This window comes from Camelus dromedarius, chromosome 1 (genome assembly GCF_036321535.1).
Source record: "Camelus dromedarius isolate mCamDro1 chromosome 1, mCamDro1.pat, whole genome shotgun sequence".
Classification (NCBI taxonomy): Eukaryota; Metazoa; Chordata; class Mammalia; order Artiodactyla; family Camelidae; genus Camelus; species Camelus dromedarius.
The window spans coordinates 84,921,459-84,944,642 of record NC_087436.1 but is presented as its reverse complement, the minus strand read 5'-3'; the positions used below and the strand labels follow the sequence as shown (position 1 = coordinate 84,944,642).

The 23,184-nt window shown below is 36.9% G+C and overlaps 2 long non-coding RNA genes across 3 annotated transcripts in view; one reads left to right on the top strand and one right to left on the bottom strand.

Annotated features, from left to right (window-relative positions):
- Positions 1–16,430, bottom strand: part of LOC116147443 (uncharacterized) — a 104,326-nt gene extending 87,896 nt beyond the window's left edge. For both annotated transcript variants that reach the window (XR_010382521.1, XR_010382524.1), the window contains exons 1-2: positions 15,922–16,430; positions 13,575–13,644 (exon numbers count right to left, since the gene is read on the bottom strand). This is a non-coding gene — a long non-coding RNA (uncharacterized LOC116147443). The remainder of the gene's footprint in view (positions 1–13,574; positions 13,645–15,921) is intronic.
- LOC116147448 (uncharacterized) lies at positions 1,386–20,859 on the top strand. Its single transcript, XR_004131043.2, has 3 exons — positions 1,386–1,479; positions 3,609–3,680; positions 20,843–20,859. It is a non-coding gene; the product is annotated as an uncharacterized LOC116147448 (long non-coding RNA).
- The last annotated feature ends 2,325 nt before the right edge of the window (positions 20,860–23,184 follow it).

Here is a 23,184-nt window from a genome sequence, read left to right as displayed (position 1 = left end):
AACAACTACCATTTACTGAGAGTTGTTCTGCCGGGCACTGATCTAATAGTTTTACGTGCATTATCTAATTCACTCTGGAAAAATCCTTATGGTCAGTGATGGGTGATAGAAGACACCACCCCAAAATATGCCACTTTGGCATAAGAATTATTTAAAACTTAAGATACCTTAAAAAGAGCATATGCAAGAAGGGCATTCTAATCTCCCCTTTTCTTCCTAAAAATAGGACACTGAAAACTCTTGAGAAAGATGCCCTCCCTTGGCTAAAGCCGAGAGAATTCTGTACAAACAGATCTTGTTAAAATAACTCATCTTCCTTCAACCCATATGTTTTAGTTACTTTCCCACTATTGCCTCTCTTTGTTTAACCTGGTATAAAAGTATTTAGATTTTGCCACTTCTTTGAGTCTTTATGTCATTATGAGGGTTCCTGTGTCATGTAAACCTTGTAGAAATTTGTATGCTTTTCTCCTGTTAATCTAATGAACAGACACTTAATTTTCCTTAGATTCATTCTCAATGTAAATATTTTTGACTTTGAAACTTATCTAGGCTCCACCAAAAGGTTTCCTTAACACATTAATCATTTTTATGAATATTATCAAATACTTACTTCTTTACTTATTACAAAAGTTTCATATCTGTTTTACATAAAATCGAAGCGGGCCAATTGGCATTAGTTAAAAGGTAGATTTCCTGAAAAATAAAAACAAATGCATCTCTTGTAGAACAATTTCAGCTCTGATATTTTTCTTACCATGAAAATCTGGGAACGTGTGAAATTTTAAGTATGCATCATTTTAAGCAAATTATTTTTTAAGTAAATTTTGGGCTTATAGAGTTAATAAATACTTTCCTTTCACATTATCTGCCAGCCCCAGCAGGATTAATTTGGACAAACTACTGTATAAAAACAGAAGCTTGGTTGAATGAGTCTTTCGTTTGGAATACATCACGTGCTAAAACAGCAGCATGGTAAACAAACACGCACAAGGCTGTGCCCCAGCTCCATTCAATGCTCAGGAAAAAAGGATGCTTTGTTCTGAAGACAGCAAACTTGGGGCAGAGATGCTGACCTGGATCTATGATGCTCAGTGAAGGGGGATGATGTTAGTGTAACCGCGTACAAAATCGTAACACTTTTTTATGATTATAATGTTGAAAAAGATGTAGCAGTAAAGAATCAAGGGGGGATTATCCTAGAGAAAGGAGAGTAGCAGGAATTCAAAATCTCTCTGCTTGAGATGGAACATCTATCTTCTGCCTTAGACACTGGCATTGCTGGTTCTCGGGCCTTCAGACTCGGACTAGGCCTTACATAACTGGCCCTTTGATTTTCAGTCCTTTGGAATCCAACTGGGACTTACACCATTGGTCCCCCGGGTTCTCAGGCCTCTGGACTCAGACTGAATTCCTGGCTTCCCTGGTTCTCCAGCTTGCAGATGGCAGATTACTGGACTTCTTGGCCTCCATAATCACGTGAGTCAATTCTTATACTAAATCTACATATAGATATGTAGATATACCCTACTGGTTCTCTTTCTCTGGAAAACCCTGACTAGTACAGATTTTGGTTGAGAAACACTGGTCCGGATGATCTCCAAGTTTCTTATCTTTGGTTGAAAAACCAATGGCTCATTTGCTCTGCACACAGTTGGGGCAGCCCAGTGGCGTGAACAGAGCTCAAAATTTAGGATTCTACTCCCATTTCCGTCACTATGTTACTGTGAGCAATTCATTTAACTGTCCTGGTTCTCCATTCACTAAGGTGTAAAGTGAAAGACTTTGTGTAGATGACCTTTGAGGCTCCATCTAACACTACCAGTCACTGATCCCCAGGAAGACCTTGGAGTCCACAAGGATCATCAGGTTCTAAGAGTGCCTCCAAAGCACCTCCCTCACTAGAATGGTTCACTAGTCCCAGGCTGGCCAACTCCTTAACCACTGCTCAACCTACCAAGAAATTTTTTTTTACCCACTGATGATTCATAATTAATTTAGCGATGGGAATGCCATGGAAAAATAAGGTTTTGTTTTTATTGAAAATTGTTAGAAATATATCTGTTATTTCTCCTTTGCCCTTCTCATTGAATTTGTTGCCAATAAAATGTCTTGAATTCATCTCCTAATTGGTATCCCGAGGATCGTTGCTTTGGTCCAGGGTCTGCTTATTGATCTCCCAGCTGTTCTCCAATTCTATGTTGTCCTTCATCTGCTAATATAAACCCCACCTCATCGCACCGGTCGTCTACCTAAATGTTAATCTGATCCATCTCTCCCCTACTTAAAAACCCTCAAGGAGCTCCACTGCCTGTAGGATTAAGTCCAGACTCTTTGGCAGCGTTTCCAATACCATATCTGACCTCAATCCCAGCAACTGCTCTCACCTCCCAAGACCTCTACACTTAAGGACTTATGGATTCAAGAATCTCTAAATCCAATCCACCCTTGACTAAATACAGAAATGAACCAAGTTTTATCATTACATAATTACACATAAGCTACTTTCTTAGCCTAAATCTTACCCCTTTTGCATAAAATCTTTTGGAAGCACAAAATTTCTTTAATGAATCAAAAAGAACTCCTTGAATCAGTAACTGTTTTGGTATAATTTCTGTATTTTTTAATACCACCCTACCTCCAGAGCTACACTGTTTGTAATTCATTCATTTAACTAGTCAGTCATTCATAGAGCAATCATTTATGAATCTTGTTGTATGTCCTGTACATTGACAAACTGTATATTAGACTATATATTGGTTCTACAATGCTAAGGAAAAATATGTTTCTTCTAAGCAATTCAATTACTGAAATATTTAATGCTCAAGGACAATACTATAGCATACCATGCTAATTATTTTAATGCAATGAGACACATACTTTTTTAAATTTTAATTTAAAAAAATGATGATGAGAGACTGGGAAATTGAGACAGTATTTACTCCTATGAAGTTGTCTTCTTCAAACTCACTTAAAATTTCAGAGTTGGTATTTTTGCATATGTTTGTATTACTTGACATGACCTTTAAATATCCAGCAAAAATCAAGTAGCATTCCAAGGGTACATGTCCTTGTCTTAGAATCATACTTGCAGCTTCAAATCTGGGGAGAAAGAATATTAAAAACATCTCTTCTGCAAAATGGCAAGTTTGAAGTCATTATTGGCTAGCAAAATTCTGTCATCTTCATCTGTAAAGAATTTTATTTTTTATTAAGAAGCAATTCTCATCCTCTTCTGGTAAAGACCTTGAAGGCAGGGATCCTTGCCAACCTGTCCACTGCTGTAGCATCAGTGCCTAGAATGACACTTGGCTCAGAAAGTAGACACTCGATGAATATATATTGAGTGGATTTACGAATAGGCAAACAGAGGTGTCACACAACCACAAAAGGTCGCCATACAAATTAATTCCTTAGATGAGCCCTGCTCTTTCGCAAAATATAGGCATTTTAAAAAACCATTACTGCTGAATTCATGGTGTAAAGCCAGATCTTTGCCTTTTTGAGGACATAAATTTGATTTGACTTGCATTCCTTTTATCAAGACTTTTTAAAAGTACTATATACATAATCAGCTTTGTGAATCTGCTACTTTCCTCTGTTCACAGGTCTTCAGCCAGAGAACAGGAGTTTGTCCACCCTTAGCTTCTAGAAACAACTACCCATAGTAGTCATGCATGGTAAGCTTTAATTGACATAAAAATAACCTGGGACATTTGATTTTAAAAAGTCAAGACTCCTTAATACCCTGGAAATTCTGATTTGGTAGGTCTGGGATAGGCCCCAGGAACCTGTATACTTAAAAGGCTCTCCAGATCATTTTGATGAGGACCACTTTTAAGGAACATTGTATTTGAGGCTAAGAGCAAACATTATTTATTTTGTTTTTCTGATATGAGTAATTATTGTGAAGACCAGAACAGAACATGTTCTATGAAATATTGAGAAGTTCTATGAAATATTGGGATAATTTATGATTTTTATTTAGTAATTATGCTACCCAGAATTCTTTCTTCCTAGAAGAGCAGTTATAATTTCTATATTCTAAATTAGGCAGGTGTCATTACAGAGAACATTAGTGGGAAAGAAGATGGCAGTTATTATATAACCAAAGACACCCCATCCCTGTGATATCAGTAAGAAAGTCTGAATTCTAGCCCTTGATTTACAATGAATTACTTAAATAATCTTGAGAAAATCACTTAACCTCCAAATCCCCATTGATAAAATGGTAATAAACCTGTATCTACATTCCTCATAATAATGTTTTAGGGGAAAAACAGAATATATAACATTGATTTAAATTATTCAAAAGGAAGGTATTTTATAAACCAAATTGGGATTTTGCCCTACTTTAATAAGCCTGATGATGTGAAGGAGAATTAGAAGCAGGAAAAACCCCAGCAAAATAGCCATATAAGCAGTAAGTAAGCCACAGTTCCATGGATGCTCACAGAAGACATGGGACTCATGAGTCAAGAGACAAAGAACTTTACTAGTTGCAGCAAAAGGACCAACAAGAGTATCAGTATTGCTGCATCAGTCCCCAAGTCCCTCAAGGCAATGGGGAGGGCTCAGTGGAGCCTGCATATGCAGTGGAGTGGGTAACGGGGAGGAACCCTGAGCTTTGGGAATCTGCTGCTTTCATAACAGGCAGTAAGCAAGCTGGTTTGTCTGGAAGGAGACCAGGTGCCATGAAGAAGTGCAATGCATTACTTTGTTAGGACTGTTAGCTGAATAAACAATTTGAGAAATGGCCCAAGCAAAAGAACAGTCAAAGCCTTGGGATTTTGGCACATTCAGCAAGATGTGTAGGAACATAAGAGGCTCAAAGCAGACTGTCTCTCAGCATATAGAGTGTAATGATACAAATGAATGGAATTTAAAAATAAAGTTAAATGGTTACTGGAAGAATTAGGATTTTTGTTCCAAAGGAAACAATACAAGGAGAAATTTCAAAATGCTATTTTCACTGCTTTTGGGAAGAGGATCACACAAGATCACAATGTGAAGACTCCTGACTTTTGATTGTTTATGTTAATAGACAGAAATTTTTAAAAACTACTGCTTAAACTCTGTAGACTTGAAAAAAATATCAAAAATTCCTGAAGTAACTGCCATATCACAGAAATATCCTCAAAATAATGATTGGTTTCTATGAACTAAGACTAGAACAGTCAATAGGACCACCATGGAGTCATGAGAATGAGGCCAACAATAAGTAAGTGACGGAAAAGGAAGGAGAAGCCATGTGGAACTGAGAACTAATATATTTATGACAAGCACTGTAATGGAAAAGGTCTGGTATTCAAGACTCAACTGGATTTAAAGCATCACAGAAAGAGCAGGAGGACTCCACATTCTGTTTTCTCGCCTCTATATTGTGAAAGTGTGGATGACAGCCAGTCATTCTCAGCCAAGTTTTGAAGTGCATCATTTGGCTGCCAGATGCCCATTTACTAATTGGATCACCAGTCTCCTCTCTATCTCACTGACACAAGGATTCCAGGGCTATCCATTTCTTCTGCGGCATTAAAATTTAAGAATGCCACATATACAATAAACCATAAAATATTCACAAGGGCCTGTACTCTACTTTTGTATTACTATTGTAACTCCAGAATGATCCTTCAGGAGCCTACATGAGTGATGTGAAGGAATGCCAATACTAAATAGGTTTCTCATGCTGAAACATTTAATTTTATACTTCCAGAGCACTTGATGCACTTGTGAATATTCATGGTTTGATTTGAATTATCATCTTCCTCAAAATTTTTTTCTTGTTAGGCATATAAATACAACTGCTCCAGCCTAACAAATACAGAAATCAGAGTATTTTTGTTAGGAACAGAAAAAGAAAGATTTAATACCTCCACATTCAAAAATAAAAGTGTCTTCATTAATATACATATGGCTATATATGTATATTATATATTGAACTCTGAGAAGAGCTTATGAACATTACTATTAATAGATACACTGATTCATATTTGGTTTTGTTCTCCACTTAAAAGGATATTTTGAATAAATTTCAATATCAATCTTCACTAAATGAACTAGTGCTTAATATAAGTAACTCTCCATTAAAATTTCTAAATATCCATGATTTTTAAGATGAGACTTCATGTTAATGCTACATTTTAAACTTTTTCCAAGAAAGATTCACATACACAATAGATCTTGTATTAAACAGGGTTCTGGGTTGCAGACAACAGAATCCACTCTGATTGATTGAGCGAGAGAAAGAATTCACTACAGGTATTAGATAGCTTATAGAATCTTTGGAAAGGTTAGTGAAGTAGTTTCTAAGCCAAACTTCCAGGAATAACTTTGGTGAAAATGCTAAGCAGACCCCAGAACCAAAGTTTGTCTCCACCACAGTCAGGAAACTGGTGCTACCACATCTGAACAAAGAATCATGTGGTTTTCGCTAGTTCCTGAATTAGCAAAATGGATGTTCCATGTCCTACCTCTTCACCCACATGTATTAATTGCAAACCAAATGTCATGAATATGTATCTGTCAGAATCTAAACCAAGTATTTATAAAAGAAAGTGGGGAGGGTCTAGAAAAGGTAGTTTTTGTTACATTGTTTTGTTTTTGTTAATATGCTACATTGAGATGGTAAGGTTTACATTATGGAGAAATACCACAAAAATGTAGTTTTTTCAAAGGATTTTGGGTAACCCCAAATTGCAAATGTCAACTTCAACCTTTATCATAAAATTCAGGGTACCTTACCTAACATATTTTGCATGTTTTTCCTTTCTCTGGATAAGCAAATGGACTGTTTTGGTAGTCCAGTCTTTTTTTTTTTTTTTTTTTTTTTTTTGGTATTTTGCTTGTAAGTTTTAGCCTTTGTCCTAGTTTCAATCCTAGTTTCCCTCAGGTTGGTTTGAAAATTCATCATTACACTACAGTTCAAAGCACAAACCGCCAATTATTACATATTTCTTTTGGTCAGTATTCAATTTGTAACATGTCTTTTGTCTTTAAAGTTTTGTTAAACTCTATTCACCATCGGCCACTGCTTTTCTTAGGGAACTGCCAAGATCCAAATGGAATATTTTTGTGTCACTTACTCTTGACAGATTATGGTCTGGCAAAGTTGGAGCTGTACTTCATTTGGCAAACTGTGAAATGACCTATTCTTCTTTAGACATAGTTAAAGTTTAAAAAAAAAAAAAAGAAGAGAAAAAAATCAGCAATAGCCTAGAAAAGGGCTAAAGGAAAAAGATTATGATGCTTTGCAATTAGCTCAGACCCCTTCAATGTTTCTGATAACCAAAACAAGAGTAGATTTTATGTGTTCTCCAAAGTCTAGCCATTCTGTATGTGGTAGATGTTGGTAATCAAAATTTTCCATATCTGGATTCATGAGAATTTGATATGATCCTAATAGAGTAAAACATCTCCTATGAAAGGGAAGGAGACATTGATACAATGAGTAGATGGTCTTCCCCAATATTCATAAAGTTCTGTGATGTTAGGCCCCTAACCTCTGTGAAGAATTTGGTAAGGAATCCTTCAGGATGTAGCTTGCCCAGAAAAATAGTTAGGATAAATCATGGACCAGAAAAATAAAATCTGATGGCGTCCAGGAGTCCTTTACCGAAAGATACTTGAAGTGAAAAGTTCAAGCATGCCTTTTTTTCCCTTTTCCAAAGTATTCGATTTTAATATGCATTAATATTGCGCCTGCCTGCTATCACAGAGAAGGAACTGTTGAAGTGGCCACTAAACCTTTAAAATGTTTGCATTTTTAAAACATCTGAAAATAAAGATATGTTCATAACCCCTACCTCACACTGTATATAAACTCGAAAAACGGACCTATGATGTAAATATAAGACGTAAAAATATTAAACCGGAAAATATAGGGGTAAACCTTCATGACCTTGGATTTGGTAATAGATTCTTAAATACAACACACAAGCAGCCATAGAGAAAATAAACTGGACTTCATCAAAACTTAAAACTTTTTGCATCAAAGGACATTATCAAAGAAAGTGAAAAGACAACCAATAGAATGGGAGACAATCCTTGCAATCATATATTTGACAATGGTTTAATACCCAGAATATATAAAGAACTCCCAACTAGATAGCAAAAAGACAAACAGGCCAATTAAGAAATGAGCAATGGATTTGAATAGACATTTCTCCAAAGAAGATATACGAATAGCCATGAAATGGTACACGAAAAGATGCTTAACATTCTTAGTTACTTGGGAAATGCAAATCAAACACAGGATGAGATACCACTTCACACCTACCAGCATAGCAATAATAATAGTAGTAGTAGTAGAATAAAATAAGAAGTATTGGTGAGGATGTGAATTAACTGGAACCCTTGGGCATTGCTGGTGGGAATGTAAATTGTACAGCTGCAATGGAAAACTGTATGGCAATTACTCAAAAAGCTATAGAATTATCATACAACCCAGTAATCCCACTCTTAGGTAACCCCTTGCTTGACTCCTAATTCCTGGCAGCCACTAATCTGTTTTCTTTCCCTATAGCTTTGCCTTCCATGATACCATATAAAGAGAATCATACATTATGTTACTTTTTGTGTCTGGCTTAGCAAAATGCATTTAAGATCATCCTTGTCTTATGTGAATCAAGTTTGTTCTTCTTTATTATTCAGTCGTGTTTCATCGTATCTGTTTATTCATTCATTGTTGAAGGATATTTATAAGTATGATCCTTAAATTAAATACTAAATAATTAAAATTCCATTTAATTCTTAAATAAGTATAGATTTGTGTTAATACTTAGATTTTTTGAAATTTGATGTTTATGATGTACAGGCTTAATTTACTATTTATATGGCCACTTGATTAACTAAAATTCCTCATTTTCTGACCTGCTGGTAACAGTTTTCTGCAATGGCTACTTGATTGAAAAATTTGAAATTTTAGAGTGCTTAAAACCTTAAGTATCAATTTCTACATGTTGTGACCATAGCTTTTAAATTTTTAATGCCATTTAAATCATTCTTAAGTATACTATTCAATGGCAAGAATTACATTTACACTGTTGTGCAACCAGCACCACTGTTTCCAAATCTTTTCCATCATCCCATATAGAAAGTATGGCTATTAAGTAATAACTCTCCATTACCCCCTCATCCCAGCCCCTGGCAAGCACTGTTCTATTCTCTGCTTCTGTAAGTTTGACTACTCTAGATACTTCAAATCAGTGGAATCATGTAGTATTTGTTGTTCTGTGACTGGCTTATTTCAATTATCACAATGTCCTCAAGGTTCATCCATATTTTTATGTGTATCAGAACTTCATTCTTTTTGAAGGCTAAATAACATTCCACTGTATGGATATACTACAATTTCTTTATCCATTCATTTGTCAATGGATATTTAGATTATTTCCACATCTTGGCTATTGTAAATAATGCTACAATGAAAATAGGAATGCTAATATCTCATCAAATCCCTGATTTCAACTGTGATTTCAATTCTTTTTGGAAAAATATCAGAAGTGGGGCTGTTGGATCATATGATAGTTCTACTTTTAATTTTTTGAAGAATTTCAATACTGTTTTCCACAGTGGCTACACCATTTTACATGCCCACCAGCAGTATACAAGGATTCCAGTTTTTCCACTTCCTTGCCAATACTTGTTCTCTTTTTATTTTTTTCATAATAGCCATCCTAACAGGTGTGAGGTGATATCTTATCATGGTTTAATTTCCTGATGGTTAGTGGCCTTAAGAATCTTTTCATATACCTGTTGGCCACTTGTATGTCTTCTTTGGAGAAATGTCTATTAATTCCTTTGCCCATTTTTTAATCAGGTATTTGGTTTTTTGCTATTGGGATGTAGCAGTTTCTTACATATTTGAGATATTAAGCTTTTATCAGATAAATGGTTTACAAACATTATCTGTCATCCAATTGGTTGCCTTTTTTATTTTGTTGATTGCTCCCTTTGATGTGCAGAAGCCTTTTAGTTTGATATAGTCTACTTGTCTGTTTTTGCTTTTGTTGCCTGTGCTTTCGTCATATCAATGAAACAACTGCCAAGATCAATGTCATGATGGAATATATCTCTTTCACAATAGTGTCAAGAAGAAAATACTTAGGAATAAAATTAACTAAGGATGGAGAAGACTGTACACTGAAAACTATAAAAACACTGATGAGAGAAATTAAGTAAGTTACAAACAAATGGAAAGACATCTCATGTTCATGGCTTGGACGGCTGACTATTGTTTAAATATCCAGACTACCCGAAGCAATCCAGAGACTCAAATCAATCCCTATCAAACTCCAATAGTTTTTTTTGCAGAAATAGAAAAGGCAGTTCTAAAATTAATATGGAACCATAAAGGACACTGAATAGCCAAAACAATATTGAGAAAGAAGAACAAAGCTGGAGGTATCATATCTCCTGATTTCAAAGTATATTACAAAGTCACGGTAATTAAAATAGTATGGCACTGGCATAAAGACAGATACAGAGCAAATGAACAGAATAGACAGCACAGAAATGAATCCACACACATATATAGTTAACTGATCTTCAACAAGAATGTCAAATACACACAATGGGGAAAGGATAGTCTCTTCAACAAATGGTGTTGGGAAAACTGGATGTCCACATGCAAAAGAATGAAATTGGACCTTTATCTTACACCATACACAAAAATCAATTCAAAATGGATAAAAGACTTAAATGTAAGCCCTGAAGCTGTAAAACTTCTAGAAGAAAACAAGGGGAGAAGATTCATGATATTGGTCTTGTCAATGATTTCATGGATAAATAACTTTCTATAACAGAGTTTTGATATTCTAAGGCTAAAGACGAAAGGCTAAAGACAAAACACTATATTCTTGTTGGTAAATATGTATCTCACAGGTCTAGGTTAGTAATTCTGAAACTACTTTACATATATACTAGAGTTGAAAAAATAAGAAATATGTTGTAGATAGTGACAGTCAGGTTTGTACCTGGGGGAGAAAGAAGTTTCAAATAAGTAAATGGGGAGTGTTAGAGTAAATCCTAAGGTAACAGACTGAATTTGGAGATATCTATATGAACTAATGTTTATTTTAATATATATACAGATGGATATATACAGAAATGAATATAGATACATGGGTTAATATACTACAAACACTTGTTAACTCTTTGCACTGAAAGGACCTAGAAGTAATGACTCTCCAGTTGTAACAAGAACACCTAGAGGTCAGATTTTGGTTTCTAAATACCATTTTCCAATAAAAGAAACTATGCTTCTTAAAGAATGGCTGGTTTAGGGACTAGGGCATAGAGAATACAAAATAAATCTGGAGAATCTTACAATGCCAGAAAGTAAGTTGATGATAAAAATAATAGTAATAAAGAAAATTAATTAAAAGATGTGGGTCTGTCCAAAGGACACATGAGCCAACCCTTGAGAGCTCCTGATAGCCAGAGCTGGAATACTTTGAGCAATATGATAAATAATGATAATAATGAGTTACAACCCAAAGAATAAAGTAAGTATCCATAAGGTAATAAATATCTGTAAGACCATACTGATAAAAATATACAGCTGAATGAATGAATGAATAAAAAGAGGCAGTTCTTCCCAACAGAATTATAAATGCAGAAAGAATAAGGGAAATAAATCACCATTAAAGTATCAAAGTAGTAACTGCTGCAGGCAAGATCCACTGATGAGTGCTGAAACTAGTGAGTGAAACTTTAAAGAGAAACTAGCACCCACACTGTCTCCAAGGATCTCCTACAAAATATTTATTACTTACTGTGGTGGTTTTAACATATGTCTGCAATTTCTTAAATACTCCTCCCTCCAGAAGATGGATCTTAATTCCCCTGGACTGGACTGGACTAAGTAACTCACTTTCAGAGGACAGAACATGGAATGGGGAAATGATAACTTTCCATGGAGAATCCTGGCAAATACGACCTTAGCCAACTGATCAAGGATAACATCACCAGTAATAAGACATATTGATGTCATGTACCCAAGAGCCATAACCTCAGTCTGATCATGAGAAAAAAGGAAACCCAAACTGAAGGACATTCTACAAAACATTTAACCAGTACTCCTCAAAAGTGCCAAGGCAGTAAGATAAGGGAAAAACTAAGGAACTGTCACAGATTGAAGGAGAGTAAGGAGACACAAAAACTAAAAGCAGTTGTGGTCTCCTGACTTGAATCTTGGAACAGAAAAAAAAGATGGTGGAAACACTGGGGAAATCTAAATAGTCTGTAGTTTAGTTAACAGTATTTACAGAACTAATCTTAATTTCTTAATTTTGGTCATTGTTGCATGGCTATATGAGACATTATTAACATTTGGGGAGGCTGGGTAGAGTGTATATTGGAACTATCTGCACTACCTCTGCAACTCTTCTGCAAGCCTAAGATTATCAACATAAAAAGTTTAAAAATTGTTTAGCTTCAGCTGAACACAGGGGTTACACTCAGTAACCTGAAATAAATGGGTCTCAGTCCCAGGTAACTGAAGCCCAAAATAAAAGCAAATCAGCAGTATCCAGTTATTACTATTCACCCATGCAATTTAAATGTCCAAGATTCCCAAGCTTAAATCTCCCATAGTACGCATATGATTCATAGAGTGAGTAAATATCTATTTTACACCCTCAGAAAGACAATTCTGTATTTAAAATAGATTCTATGAGAAAGATAAATTTAACTTAAATCATGTTTATTTATACTACTTTTCCCAAGTTGTAAATTCACTGTTAAGTTGAGGACTGTCTGGATCCAGACATGAATTTTAGCTCATAGTTACAAGAACTTACATGGCTATAATACTTACCACTGTTGGATCCTCCCAGACTAAAATGGTATTGGTGGATTCAAGGCAATGTCACAAGCACAGAAAACACTGACTTTTAGAAATGTCTGATGCCAAAGATGATGAATACTTGTAATAGAGCACTTTATTTTTTAGGATACTTTGAAATGCTTAATATCTTAAAATGTTTAAAAATCAATACCTCTTTTTACTTTATAGCTGGTTTACAAAATATCCTTAAGAGGCTAAAAAACAACAAATGTAAATCCAATTTACCTAAGTATATTAAAATTTTAATAGAAGCAGAGACGGTCCACCTAATCTCCTAGGGACAGAGATTTATATCTACATGATGAATCACTTTGCAGTTTGTTCAAAGATTAATAAATTAAAATTACAGAAAACATTTTAATAGGCTTAAATAAATGTATTTATATTCAAAATCAATTATTTATCTCAAATACATACCTCAAACATAACACATAGTAGGAACTCAATGATTACTATTTATTTAATTAATATTATGATACAAATAAAAGAAAAAATTGTTTCACTACCAAAAGAAAACATATATATTCAAACCATCTTTATTTAACCCCATTTTGTTTTCTAAACTTCTAAAATTAAGGCAAGGGTTAGGAGAGTAAAAATGTAAGAAAAATAATCCAGCATGGTGTTTTTATAGTGTTAACCTGTATTTGCTTAAAATGATAGAAGAAAAGCATTATTAATAACATTAGAATAATCATATATCAAGAAAAAATCTTTATTTCTTTACCTGAGATTTTCTTGGTTTCTATGCTTAGGTTGAATTAACAAAATGTTTTCAGCTTTTCCAAATCTTTGCTCTGTAAAACAAAGCGTGTTTACATTGAATATATCCTATCTGTCCCCCATGAACGTACTTTTTTCCTAAAAATTTGGAAAGGATTTACAGCCTGGATCAACAAAGCGGTATTTCTTGTTATGAGTATAAGGCGCCACATGAATGCAGATTACTCTCATGTCAACTCAGTTGAAGAGAGATCACATTCACCAAACAGACTCCATGAACATTTACAGAAGTGTCAAGAGTAGTTGTTTCCTTTTTACCTAGGGAATTCAGTTTCAAAATAGTGTTAACTGACTGAGGGCTATGCTCTAAGCGAAACACAGACTCAGTTCAGTTGAGTTTATTTATCCCAGTATAGGGTCTTTGTTTAACTTTTTATTCCAGGTCTTAGGCATCAATATGAAAAAGTATGACCTTCATCCTGTATCTTGATATCAATTTACTCTTCACATCCCATAACCAATGATGAGAATCTGAATATAGATCTAAGACATTTCTAGACTTACGCTGATAATTTGTTCTTATTAATAGTAATAATAACAGTAATTTATTGAGCATTTAGTATGTATCAGGCACTATTCCAAGTACTTTACATCCCTTGACACAGTTTACATGTTTTGCTTTCCTATATAAGGAAGAAACTCTCTGGCTATTTAAAATGCCTATCAAGGACACACAGGGAATATGTTGACTTAATTCTTCTGGTTTTTAGTAGCTATCTTTAAAAGGAATGAATGACAGCACTACTACAGTCTACCCAAGCAATATAGAAGAGATGATACAACATATTATCCTTAAGTCAAGGAACAGGGCTCCACTACACCTCCAGTCTACACTTGGAACTACACTGTACAGTGTGAAGCAAATTTACCCTCCCATCATGACTGGCACTGTTCTAATGGGATCTAGTAACATCATTCATGTATGCTCATGAAAAATGAACTTTTACCCAGTTTAACCCTATAATCTACTTATATGAATGCCAGCATCTAGAAGAGAATTATTATTGATATGATTAACATATAACAATTTAATTGTACCAAATTAAAAAAAGAAAACAGAAGAAAGTGCATTGCTTCATTTGATGTTAAGATATTTCCCAAATAAACATAAGAATTTAACTCTATTGAGCATAATAAACTATAATTTTGGTGATTAAGTTTTACTCTGTGATAGATATATATATGAATAATAAGTTCAAATTATTTTTTATATTAAAATTTAAAACTGGCCTACAAAGCACATATCACTATGAGAAGAGCTAATACATTCATATGCATACAAAGAATGGTGGAAAATACACCAAAATGTTACAATTGATTATCTGTCATCTTGGGCATGGGATTTTTAGTCATTTTTATTTTCTTCTTTTTTAATCTTTCTATAATTTCCAAATTTCCTACACTTAACCTATACTACTTTAATTTCAAATTTTTAAAAACACCTACAATCTTTTCTGATTATGAAAGTAACATATTTACATTTGAAAGTGACAATTTATTGAAATTCTACCAACCACAATTATGTTTTGAGGCTAAAGTTATATTTTTCTATTTTATGGCCCAATTTTTTTCAATACTATATTGTTTACTTCTTTCCACATGTACATCATCATTTTTAATAGCTGCATCATGCTCCATTATATGATCTATCATAACATATGTAACTCAGTTACCCCTCGGCACTCAATTTAGATATCACTTCCTTGAGAAACCTTCACTTCCTCCCCAAGTCTGGGTTCAGCTCCCCTCAAATGTGTTTCAACCACAGTCTATAACATCAGACTGCGCTCAATAAATGTTTAGTTGGCTGTCTTCTTTCCTAAAACACAAGCTATATGAGAGCAGAGACCATCTATGTCTGATTAATTGTTGTAGCCCCATACCTACTACAGTGCCCAATAAATGGTTGTTGAAATATAAGTTGCTTCCTTTTTAAAAAAAACAAAAACAACAATAGAATCAACACTCCTGCACACACAAATGTGGGCACTTACCCAGTCATTCTTATGGCATAAATTCCTAAAATTGAAATTGCAGAAGCAAAGGTATACACATTTAGAATTGTAATACATATTGCCAGTCCTCAAAATCCCTGTAGAAATTTACATTCACACCACAGAAAGGTGTCTATTTCTTCACATGCTTGAAATACTGAGTATTGTCATCCTTTTTTTAACCTTTAACCAAGGTGATATCATTTTTATGTATTACTTTTACAATTAGATAAAAATTTTTTAAGATACACTGTTCTAGATAGCTATTAATTAGGATGCAGATTTAAAAATACTAACCAAGTTATATTTAGACTAATTGCTTATGCTGAATAATAGTTCATTCACAGAATGGTTCTTCATGAAGTAAAACGGTGCGCATTCTTCTGCTCGACCCTTTCCAGGGTACCTGAAGGAGAGATGATATAAATGTATAGAAAAATGTATGTGATATGTACTTGCTTGGCAGAGAAAACGTGCAAGAAAATCAGCCAACATGGAGATGAACTGACTGGAGTAGAACATACACAGTTTAACGTGCAAGTTAGGATCTGGGGGAAAACTCTAAGGTACGGATTCAAAAACCAAGGAAGATGCTGTCTTACTGCTCTAGAACTGCATTTCCAAAAGCTTACTGTCACTGTCCACAGGGATGCTACCAGTACCCCAAACTCAGTGTGTCCAAAACAAAACTCCTATTTTTCCTCTCTTCCCCTAGAATACTTAGTTAATTTTGGATCCAGGCCTATATCTAGACTCACACTGTCCAATACGTAAATATCATTCATACAAATTGAGATGTGCTGTAAGTAAACTACTCAGTGGACTTCAAAGACTTGGTATAAAACAGAACGTAAAATATCTCATTAATAATTTTTATATAGATTACTTGTTGAAATGATCATATTTTAGAGACACTGGGTTGAAAATATATTATTAAGAAATAATTTCACCTGTTTGTTCTCCCCCTTTTTTTTTAAAGTGGCCACTAAAAATGTAAAATTACATGTGTGGCTCACATTTGTGGCTTGCACTGTATTTCTGTTGGACAGCACTGATACAGACCATTGAGATCTAGACCACTGAGCTAGATCAAGAGCTGGATTATGAAGCTAACCATCAGTTGTTGTGCTCTAAGAATCCTCTAGAAAGGAGCGAGAGGAGAAAGGAGTTAGTGGGGAACTGGGTTGGTTGAACTTTGAGGAGCCAAAGAAAGGGATTTCCAGGCATGAGACAAAGAACCATAAAGCAAAGATGAGAAAATTAGGTTTGAAATGCCAGATTATCTAGAACTATGGCACTCTGCTGCTTTTGCCAGAGCCTTCAGCAGTGCCTCAGAACATTCTAAATATGTCTGAGCTGGACTATGAGGTAGCAAACTTGAGCCAAAGAGTTAAAATGGGCAAGTATGTCTCACGTAGCCAGGAGCAATCAAAAAGAGAGCCAAGAGAATGTCAAACCTGAAGGGCAGAAATCCACTGCCCCACCCATCAGGAGACTCCTTGTCCAGTCCCAAGCTTGCAGTTCTGAGTTTGGGTGGAGAGTTGAGTTTGTATGTTTTTATTTTGGTTGTGTAGTTCAAGGACAGCATCACTCCCTCACATGGCCTCCTTTAACCTGTCACTAAACCCAAGCTGTCCCAATCCCAAGGTCTACCTGAACCTCATCAGAATTTGTCACACGTGAGATCTGTGCCTTGAATGCCAAAGCTATCATCAGCATCAAACTTTGCATGCATCTTCTTTCCTATGAGCAGATGGCAGCCTGGCCCCAGTTACTTCAACATCCCTCCTGGTTTTAGCCCATGGAAATCCCCGCATGCCTTGTGCTCAGGCATGCCCAGCTACTGAACAACTGAAGCTCATGACCTCTAAAGTCTTTTTCAACCTTATGTTACTAAAACAAAAAACAGTGGTTGCCTGGAACCAGAAAGGGGCTGTGGAAACTTTGAGGAGTGAAGTCTATTTTCATTATTTTGACTGTAGTGATAGTTTGTGGGTATATGCATATATCAACGTATCAAGAAGTACACTTTCACTACGTCAACTGTTTCTCCATAAAGCTTTTAAAAACAGCATTAACACATTTCCTTCTCATAACCTGTTTCATCAATCAAGAACTCAATGCATAACTACTTACCTGTCACCTACTCTGGCTATCTCCATCCCTGGTAGGAATAGGGTTTTCTTTACCAACTGGCATCTAAAAGAAGCCATTCTATTATTTCCTTTACACAAAGTAGTATTTTAGCAGCATAGCTTCCTTAATATATTTCACTGTGCTAACTGTAAGAGAAAGTCATCTGATACATGTTTGAAACTAGTGAGTTGTCTTTCCATAGACTTATCATTAGGGAATAAAGAATAAAATTCTGAAAACTTCACAACCCAGTACAGACACACCTCTTTTTATTGTACCTCACAGATACTGTGGGGATTTTTTGTTTTTGTTTTTTACAAATTGAAGGCTTGTAGCAACCCTGCATTGAGCAAATCTATCAGCAAAAAGATTACGACTTGCTGAAGGCTCAGATGATGGTTAGTATTTTTTAACAATAAAGTATTTTTAAATTAAGGTATGTACATTTTTTAGATAAAATGCTATCACACACTTTTAATAGACTATAGTGTAAAAATAACTTTCATATGTACTGGGAAACAAACAAAATTCATGTGAAACACTTTATTGTGTCAGTTAATTTATTGCAGTGGTCTGGAACCAAATCTGAGGTATGCCTGTACAGCAGAGTAGCTGTGTTATGTCGGGTTTCACAGAAGCAGAGCCTGAGATAAGGATGCTTGTCCTAGTGATTTGAGGTTCTCAGGTGAAAACTAGAGGGAAGTGGGGCGAGCAGAACAGGGAAAGGGAAGAAGCAAAGCAAAGATGTAGGTCCAGCTGTATCCCCAGCCTGATCCCACAGGCAGCTGTGGAGTATGAACGACACTGCAAAGCTATTCCCTTTTGAGGCAGGAGGTGTCTTCCTAGCAATCTTCCTTCAGCTACAGACCACACCTGCAAGTCTTGGGGTGTAACCACCTGGGCATTTCCCAGTGAGGCTGTTCCATTAGCAAGGGCTAGTCTTGAGAGAAGGCGCAGCTGTGAGCTGTTGGCAGCCTATACTCTTAGCAGCTGGAGAATAGGGCCACCCACCTACCTGAAAAACTCCATGTTTCAGTTTTCTCATCTGTAAAATGGGACTCATAATAGCAGCTACTTCATATGCTTGTCAAAACTAAATAATAATGCAGTTAAGCACTCAGAATCTCACTTTGTATTAAATAGTATATGTAATTTGCTTAGAATCACGCATAAGCACATAGTAAATTCTCAATAAATATCATGTTTTTTGTTGCTGTTATTGTGTCCTCAGAGGTCCCCACACCAGGTGTCTCATTGCCCAAGTGCTATCCTCACCTGGACTCAATGAGATTTTTGCCCCAGCATTACTTCATTAAGGGCAATCCAAAGATTCCACATCTAGGTGCCTGCCTAGGTAGATACATCATTTTATCTGACATTTTTCCCGAGTTCTAAATCAAGCAAGGAAAAATATTTCTGGGTTTTTCCTTAAAGAGTTGGAATGGTGCTATCTTATCAGCTGTTTTTCACTTCTCTGTGAAAGAGAAGAGAGGAGAGACCCTTAACAGACGGATTCTTCATCCAGTTTGTGACAGGAAAACCGAAATAAAAAACAAGCCCCTCTCTCTTCTATGCTGTGTGACCTCAGTTATGAAACCAGTCTTCCTCAAGCAAGAGAGAGTTCCCACAGGTACACCCCACACTTGGAGCACCACTTAAAGTCCAGGGGCCACTTCTCTGATTCTTGCTTTCTCCAGAGGCAAATATAGAAAATCTGGATTCCTACTCCGGTTCTATCGCCTAATTTTGGAAACCAAATTGACATCTCTCATTCATACTGACTAAAGAAAGCAGGATGGGTCAGTAGGCTACTAGACACGGTTCCCAGGAAAAGGAAGGCGGCAATTTTCCTCGCTAAGCAATGCCAGCGAATTCAAGGAAGAGGCGGGCCTCAGCGATGGCTGGCTCACCTCGGCGCCCGCGGCTTTTCGGAACCAGCACACCGAGTAGCCCCTGCGGGAGAAGCGGCCCTGGCTGCCGCAGGCGGGCTCCTGAGTGGCTGTTACCTTGTCACGCACAGGGTCAGTCCGCAAACGCGCCCCAGGATTCAGGCCGCCCCCCCAGGGCCTTCCCCTCGGCCACCCGGGCCCAGCCACCTGCGAGCTTCCGGACTCGCCTTGCTCTGGGACGCCGCGCGCTCGCGGCCTCACGGGAGGCGGCAGGGTGGGCGGGGGTCTGGGGAGGACACGCCCTTGGCCCCGCCTCTCAGGCTGAAGACCCTTCAGGTTTCCCCCCCTGGCGCTCCGCAAAATGCGACTCCTCGCCCAGACCTCGACCCGACCCCGCCCCTCGCAATGAGCCCGGATTGGGGGTGGGGGTGGGGGTGGGGGTGGGATGTGGGGAAGGGGCCGCAAGCCTGGCATTGCAGCTAGAAAGGAAATGAGTGCGTGGAGGTGGGGGAAATGGAACTCTTAATTTTATATTGAAACTAGTAAGTATAGGCTGTGGAAGTAAATGTATCATTTACATGCAATCTTAAAATAATACACGACTTTAAAATAAACTTAGCGGGGGTCAGGGAGACCCTCGGGGTAGCCAGCTGCAGGGAGGTGCCCTTGGGTGCAAGTTTGAGAAACGGTGTCACGTACGCGAATGCTTCTTTCTATACACGAGTTCTTGCCTCTCGACCTCGCTGTGCACCCTGAGTCTGGATCCAGGAGACGCCCAGTCCTACGCTGGGCGTTCAGCTCCCCAGCCGCGAGCCCAGGTGGGAAGAGGACCGCAAACCCAACCCCACCCACACCCCAGCCCACCCCCGAGTCAGACTCGTTTACCGACTGCCATCTGGGCCCTCTTGGAAAAAAGCTGTAAGGACATGGGTTAAAAAACCACAAGCGGAACCTTAGGGCAGTGGAAGCCGAGCAGATTCGAGGATAGATGGTAATGATGGCTTAGAAGGCCAGGTCTTTTACTAGACTGATATATTATTGCTCGTTTTAGTGGGGCAACTTAACAACAAAATAGCCTCGTTTTCTTTAAATGTCCCAGGAAAGGAGGTTAAATACACCTGAGTTGTTTTTAAGTGCTTACAGTGTCATCCAGCAACTGCCCCGAATGAACTGGTCCTCTACATTTTTCACAGGTCCGCGCCATTAAGAGGGCCTCAGAATGGAATTACACCAGAAATATATGGAATCTCTACAGCAATATGCAGTTGGGAGAAAATACAAATGGAGGAGGTTGCCTTTTTATATTTTCTTGGAGAGAAAAGAGTAACAAGTTTAAAAGTTTATGAAGAGTTCCATTGTCTTTCAAGAGATGCTCAAGCATGAAGGGCCCTAGGAGAGAAACAGTGCATTGGATAAACTTACAGTTCTCCTCCTTTTTCTCCTGTGTTTCTCCTTTGCTACTCACAGAAAACATTTCACTTCTGGTCACCAAATGTGTGGAAGTTTTTCCCCACACCAAGCAATTCTCTATAGCACCAGCTGGGTATTCTACGATTTAACTCAGTTCTAACACTGTCTACCTGGAGATGGGGTCAGATCCCAGAGGTTAAGGGCTCAGTCCCAGGAGACTGCTCCCACCTTACTTCAGATGCCAATCCCAAGCAGCAGGTCCCGAGGTTACCCACAACTTGTTTGATCTCCCATCACCCTCTTCCCCTTTGATTTGATTATTTGCTGTAATAGCTCAAAGTACTCAGGGGAAAACGTACTTATGTTTACCAGTTTAGTAAAGGCTAAGATAAAGAATACAGATGAACACCAGATGAAGAGGTACATAGGGAGAGGTCTGGGAGTGCCACCACAGAAACTCCCGTCCCCACGGAACTCAGGTACGTCACCCTTCCCATAGGTGTATGTCTTCACTCAGTTCGAAGCTCTCCAAACCATGCTATTAGGGTTATGGAGGCTTCCCCACATAGGCATGATCAATTATTAACTCCATTTCTACCCCCTCTCCCCTCTCTGGAGAAGTGGTGGGTAAGAGGGAGCAGGCCTAAAAATTCCAAGCTTCTAAGTATGACTTGGTCTTTCTGGTGACCAGGCCCCCCAACCCATCCAGGAGCCCACCCAGAGTCGCTTCAGTAGAGCAAAAGATGCCTCTAGTGCTCTTATCACTTAGGAATTTACAAGGGTGTGGGGAGCACTGTATTAGGAACCAGGCACAGAGACCAATCTGTATTTTCTATTATCTCACACATACACTCTAGCCTAAGCCATATATGATGCACGTGATACACTAAATATTACATTGCCTTTATTGAGGAATCTCTACAGTGCTTTATTATTTCCAATAGTGCAGAATTAAACATTTAATTTGTAGTTTTCTATTGTCTCAGATCAGTCACTGAACATGTTAGAAAAAATGGTTTATCAGTCAAAAGTTTATTTGAATGAACTTTTCCCCTACTTTGTTTTGTTCCTGATAGAAATATAAATTTTTATCCTTTTTTTACCTTAACACTAGTACAGACTGTTTAGAATGTACAACATTGTTACGTATATATGAAATTCATAGCTCTTAAAAGTGCTTTATATTTTTATCAACTTTCAAGAAGAAATTTCATTATTAGGAAGTGTGGAAATTGCAGTTATGCAAATGACAGATATTTTGCGAACGCCCTAAGCTCTACAAATGTTTAATGGTAACAATTTCTTTGGCACATCATAGCTTTTATTAATTGGTTTCCATTTTTGTAATTTACAATCCAATATCCTATATATGTGTATGCTATTGGCACATTTAATGTGAAATTGATCCACATTGTTTTCCCAAAGCAGCTATGGAGAAGTTTCATTCCATCTAAAAATAAATGCTAAGACTCGATGATGTATTTAAGAGACAAGTGTTCTCCACTAAACACTATTTTTTTCCACTTTTCTTTACAATGAAAAAACGTGAAGATTGAAGTTGTCAGTCTTCTTTCATGTATAGTGTGAGTGTCCAAGGACACAGAGTGATTTCATATCCCTACCTAAAAAGTGAACTTTCTTTTTGCTCAGATTCCTCAACTATAGGGACTTTCTGGTTCCTATTATCCTCAAATGTAAAATGAGAGAACTGAATTATCTAAACTTCTTTCCAGCTCTATAATTTTAGTATTTTTAATATTGTATGCTCTGCAGAATGCTCAGAACAACCAACAGTAACATTTTCTAAAGATCATAAAGAGTAGAGGAAGGATTCAATAAGCAAATACATTGGGCAACATTTTCCTTCTCATGCAAACATACTCATGTTAAAAAGTTGCATTGTGTAATTCCATTATTTCAATTTTGTACATTTTTAGTAATTATTGGTACCTAGGAAAATTGCAAATCCGATGATATAAATACGTACTTTTAAAATCTCATGTTGATATTTCCTTTTTATAAGGAAAAACATCTAAAAGAGTAAATCTGTGAAAGCCACTGTTGCTTGTATGATTCAATTTAATTTTTAAAAAACCATGTACACAATATTTTTTTAAATGAGGAA